General features: G+C 53.8%; 1 protein-coding gene across 2 annotated transcripts in view; it reads left to right on the plus strand.

Annotated features, from left to right (window-relative positions):
- The window catches only part of MEGF11 (multiple EGF like domains 11), a 219,194-nt gene that overhangs the window by 105,847 nt on the left and 107,359 nt on the right, over nt 1-5,988 (plus strand). The gene's annotated exons all lie outside the window — the stretch shown is intronic.

Consider the following 5,988-nt stretch of genomic DNA (forward strand, 5'->3'; position numbering starts at 1 on the left):
CCACCAACACAAACACAGCCCCACTCCACCCAGACAGGTGCCCAGTCCACCTCCAGCAAGACCCAGTTTGTCTCTGGCCTCACTTAGCTAAGCTGAAACGGACCGAGATCCTGGCTTCTTCCTCTCTCTGCTCCCCACAGTACCCCCTGCCCTGTTCCAGCACTGATGACTGATACCCACAAAACACCTTACAAATCCCCTTCATGTCTGATTTTCACAAGCTCTGCAGCCAGACCCACCAGGGTTCAAACTTGGCCACTGACATGCTATGTGACCTTGGGCAAGTTACTCCACCTCTCTGAGCCACAGTTTCCACATGTGCAGCATGGGGTGATTCCACAGCCTACATACAGCATTCTTGAGATGAACCCGCAACACAGCGAGTGTCAGGGGCTCAGCCCGGGGCCCAGGATGTAGTAAATGGCAGCAGTAGTGATCGCTCGCATGAGGCACACACTCCCATGCTTGTTTCACAAACAGGGGCTTGTGGCAGCCCCTTTGACCGGCCATGGGACTCTGGGAAATCACTTCTTCCTGAGCCTTGGTGTTCTCTGAGGTCCAGGGGGTAGGTAACAGTCCCGCCTTCTGGGCTTGCTGTGCAGATCAGCTTCTTGAGATCGTGTTGTGGGGAGGCCTCGGAGCCCCAGAGGGCTGGTGCAGCTTCAGAATTCTGGAGACTGTGGGGCTGCCTTCATGGGGGGGCTTGTTCTGGGCAACCACACTCCCCAAAGCACTTGGACTCTCAATCGAAGCCCAGGACTTCAGGAGACTCAGTGGCTCTTAAAATTCTTCCAGTGATTGGTTCTGGCTCCAAGAATACAGACGATGCCGAGTCAGTGAGATTCCGAGCCTGGCTCCCTGGAACAACCCAGCCCCTTCCTGAACCTACACGGTCCCCCTGCTGTCCCCCACTCCTTGCTTTTGCTGGTGACCTCCATCCCCTCTATCCGAACCCTGCCCTGGTCCCGGCCCCTGCCCCCCCATCCTCAGCCCGCCAAGCTACGCCTCCCCCAAGGCCTCCAGGCCGGACCCCCACCTGCCCATCCCACCAGTCCCAGCCCCATTCTTGGCCGCTAGCTCAGCCTCAGGCCTTTCTCTCGGGGGCCGTGACCCCTGGCTGGTTTTAATCCGCGGTGATTGGCACTTTCTGACAGTGCAGGGCAAGGCCGTTTGGTCGGAGCAACGGGCGCTTCGCCTCTATTACCTGCCCGCCGCGGCAGCGTCTCTAATCCAGCTCGGCGATTGAGCCACTTTCCTTCCGCACACGCACAGAGGCACTCCGACCCCACGCGGATTTCTGGGAACTCTGTGGCGAGCAGACAGAGGAGCCTTTTCGCAACTAGGGCTGTGAGTCTTTGGGAGGGTTCTGCATTCAGAAAGGCCCCTAGGAGGGTTCATAAAGTGCCTCACAGAGCAGAACAAACGCCTTGTGTTCCCCAGCACGGCGCCTTGGCCCGCTTCCTCGCACCTGACCACCCATTAATCTGCCTTTTAACTGGGTCTGCATGTGGCCGAGGCACATGCTTACATCCTCCAGCCCCAGCTGGGCCTCCCATCAACTGGGTCACCCAGCAGGGTCACGTCTAGTGGCTCTTGTGGCTCCAGTCCTGCTTCTTCCAGACGGGCTTCAGCCCCAGGGCCTGAGTTGATGGGCAGCTTACTGCTACCTGGAATTCAGGGCAAGAAGCAGCTGCCTCTGGAGTCCATCCAGAGGACGATCAAAGAATAGGATCTCCATCTGGGCTTTTTTTTTTTTTTTTTTTTTCCTGAGCCCAGCATCCCTAGAATTTAAACAGAAATTCAGAACCTGGAGTCCTAGTTAGGCCATGAAGTCCTTGAAATCATATGCAAAGTTGTACGTGTGTGTGTGCATGTGTGTGCGTTTTGGCAGTGACAGTCCCTAGCTTTCATCAGACCCTTCTAAGTGTCTGGGACCTAACAGTGTGGCCAAACACAGCTGCTGCATTAGACCATCAGTCATGACCAACAGCACAGCTGGGAGCTTAGTGGTCACCCGGACCAAGCCCCTTGCTTTATAGGTGAACCAAGTGGGCTGGAGGTCAAGTCCGGGGAACCACGTGGAGGGCATTGGCATTGATCTAGTTGTGAAAGAGCAGGGCCTGAACAAAGGTGAGTGGGCATGCACAGGGGCCACCAAGGAGTCTGGGGAAAGGAGGAGCAACAGAATTTGGTGACCAGTTCCAGAGGGTAGGGAGGAGGACAGAAGTGACCTGCGGTGGCTCCCAGGTTTTTAACTGGGATTTGGGAGTCAAGGGCTTCCTAGGTGGTGCTGAGATCAAGAGGGAAGTGGAAGAAAGGGGAAGGAGGAGAAGATTTTGCAAGTTGGATGGCCTTTCTTATTTTTTTAAATCTTGTCCCCCACCATGAGCAAGGACATTATCAGTACTGGAAATTATCAGTACTGGAAAATTGGCCCCAGCCGTAGGCCAAACAGAAGTTGGGCGCATGCCGTCTCTTCCCCTTGGATGAGTTTCCATGTTGTACTGGGTCCAGGAGAGAATGTATTTCTGGGGCTGGTAAGAGGTAGGGGAACTGGCTCATCGTTGCCTTCTGGGAGAATGTGGTCCCTCTGTCTGGACATACAGGGAGAAGGGACCAGGTGCGTGGTCAGAAAAGGGGCCGCAGTTCGGCCCAGCCTCAGAGAAGTTGGAGGATTTGCCCATGGTCACGGTCAGGGAGGACAAGTCAGGACAGAGCCTCTTCCTCTCTGCCCCAGCACTTTCCCTCTGTGCTCAGGACTATTTGCTTCTGTACCTTGAGAGAGAGAGAGCGCAGGGCCCACCCTCACAGCACCTCTCCCTCTGGATGGACCTAGCTTCATGCCAGGGCACACCACCTGGTGAGTGAGGGCCAAGCCGGGTCCAGTCCCCACTGGCCCCCTCCACTGGGCACCCTTTTGCAGCAAACATCCTGCCTTTTTACATGGTGGCCCAAGAACAGCCAGCTGGCCCAAGTAGAACAGCCAGCTGGCCCAAGACCTCAGCACCTGTCACCACGTCCGGGTCCCAAGCCACCAAGCCCTACCTGCAGGAAGGAGACATGAGCCCAGCTAGCAGTGGCCCAGGGTGGCTACATAGTGTTTGCAGGGGTCTTTCTCTATCTGGCCTCTTGCCTGTCCCTGATTCAGAACCCTGACGGAGACCCCAGGCAGCCCCCCTGCCTGGCTAGCCCTAGTCTCCTCATTTGCCCCCTGCTCTGAATCTGCAGCCGACCCAAGAGCTGTGCCATGCCTGTCTCTCCCAGCGCCATCCCTTTCCTGGACTGTCCCCTCCTCACGCTCCAGCCTCAAGGCGCCCTCTGACTTTGAATTTTCTCTCTTGCCAGAAACCACTTTGAAATTTGCAGACTTGCAAGTGAGGAAATAGTGAAGAGAAATGAGCTCCCCACAAGTGCCCGTGCTCCCCCTGTCCTCTCTTGTCTCCTCCTCCTCCTGAGTTCTTATACCAGCGCACCAAGGTCTTGGTTCCACACTTCACCAAACCAGCTTGGAAAGGCAGGGGCATCTGGGAAACTCCTCTGATGCCCAGAACCTTCTGTAGAAAACTGTTCGGGCTTGAGGTTCCTGGCACTGGCTGCTGTTTCTGTCTCCCCTGAGACATAGCCTCTTTCCTGCTCACAGATTCTGAGAGCCAGGGAGGAGCCCGAGGTCCACCCTGGCCAGTGCTCCTCTCCTTCAGATTTTGCCTTTATTTTTTTTTTTTAAAGATTTTATTTATTTATTTGACAGAGATAGAGACAGCCAGCGAGAGAGGGAACACAAGAAGGGGGAGTGGGAGAGGAAGAAGCAGGCTCATAGCGGAGGAGCCTGATGTGGGGCTCGATCCCACAACGCCGGGATCACACCCTGAGCCGAAGGCAGATGCTTAACCGCCGTGCCACCCAGGCGCCCCCAGATTTTGCCTTTAGGGCAGCATTATTGTTTTTTGTTTTTTGTTTTTTTAAGTTTGGGTGGGTTTTTTTTTTTTTTCTATTTTAATGTGTGTCTTCTAGGCCCAAAGAGATTATGAGGTTAAGAATAGATTCCTTTCTTCATTTTTATTTCTCCAGGTGTCTAAAACATAGTAAAGGTGCGTAAATATGAATGATGTTAGAGCTGGGTTTGAGTTCATCTTGTCCAACGCCCTCATCTCACTGACAGGGAAACTGAGGCCCAGAGCAGCAGCCAACCTGCCCAAGCTTCCTGGTCTTGAGCCCATTATTCCACTTTATCTTTGTTGCTGGTTACCTGATCTATTGGTTGATTGAGGACAGTACTGAGGAGCACGAGCCCCAGGGCGGGGCGGGGCGGCCCCAAGACTTGTCCCTGCAGAATGCGACCCCAGGGCCCCTGGGGATGTTGGGAGCTTCACAGCGGAGCCAGCAGTACTGCTGATCGCATCTGAATTCCTCAGGGTGCCTCGGGGGGTGAGGGGCCTGGGACCAGCCAGCACGAAGCCCCCACCATTTCTTCCAACTGGATGCCCCGCTTTCCCCAGACGTTTCCCTAGGGACGAAGAAGGTTTTAATTAGTGAAATGAAAAGACATGCTTCAGATCCCAGGCATTAACCAGTGCTATTTTATTGCGAGTGACAGAAACCCAGCCTAAAATGGCTTAGGCAAGAAAGGGGATTTGTTGTCTCTTGTAACTGGCAAGAACAGAGGGGCACATTGCCCTGGACAGAGCTGCTTCACGGGGCTCGGACGATGCCGGTAATCTGTCTCCACCTTTGGGTTGGCTTCATTCTGAAGAGTTCTCTTCTCAAGAAATACCAGAAATGAACCCCAGCAGCTCCTGATCCATGGCTTCCCAACCTAACATCCCCGACGGGGAGAGAGAGAGAGAGCACCCTTTTACCCAGTGATTCCAGAAGAAGTCCCTGCATTGTCTCATTGGCCTGGTTGGGTCCTATACCCATCCCAGAACTGATCACTATGACCAGGGAATGGAATGTTCTGATTGGCCGGGCTTGGGTCGTGTGCCCTCCTTCTGGGACCAGGGGTGGAATCAGCCCTGCCCATTCCACATGGCCTGAGCCCAGGGAAAGGGGAGTGCTTTTGTGCTGTCAAAACAACAGGGGGGCCTGGGTGGTTGAGTGTCTCCTTCAGCTTGATTTCAGCTCAGGTCATGATCTCAGGTTGTGAGATTGAGCCCTGTATTGGGCTCTGCAATCAGCAGGGAGTCTGCTTGGGATTCTCTCTCTCCCTCTCCCCCTTCTCCCTGCTCTCTCTCTCTAATAAAATAAATAAATCTTAAAAAAAAAAAAAAGATGCCTACTATCCCCTTCCCAGTTTTACCCTTCCCAATCCCACCTAGATTTTCTTACTGGTGGTGGCATGACCTGGTTTGGGATGGGGTAAAGAATGAGAGTGGGATAGCCATAGAAATGGCTTAAAAGCATGGATCCAGAGAGGGTAGGTTGTGGTGGGGATAAAAGTTTTTGGGTAACTGCCTCGGCTCCCAATCCCAGGGAAGGATAATCATTGATGTATGTAACATTGTTTACATCCATTGTGTCTTTTTTGGTCTTCATAAGAATGTTGTAAGGCAGAGAGAAGGAGCAGGTGCAGAGAGTGAGGTCACATGACTAAGGTTACCCAGCAAGTCAGCTTTGCTGTGAGTGTTCGACCCCAGCTCTCCATCCCAAGCTCTCAGCATCGCCCTATTCTTAAAACTGGGCCATGCCCCCTGAGAAGCTGGTGGTGGCCAGGAGGCCAGAGGGGCCTGCCATTCCCTGTCTACTCTGAGAGCTGCCCAGAGCCCTGGAGCAGGGGACTGTTCCTGCCCCGGGGGAGGGAGGGCAAAATTGGCCTGAGACCAGGCAGGCTGAAGGAGGGGGACGGCCTCCCGCAAATGAAATATTCATGGTGGTTATTGAATCAAGTTTTATTGGAATAAAAATACACTTGCCGAATACATTTATTTCCCCTGGTTCCTTTCAACCCCCTTCTTCCCTGAGTGATTTGATTTGGGGGCCAGGGAAGTTTTC

This window comes from Ailuropoda melanoleuca, chromosome 5, assembly GCF_002007445.2.
Source record: "Ailuropoda melanoleuca isolate Jingjing chromosome 5, ASM200744v2, whole genome shotgun sequence".
NCBI lineage: Eukaryota > Metazoa > Chordata > Mammalia > Carnivora > Ursidae > Ailuropoda > Ailuropoda melanoleuca.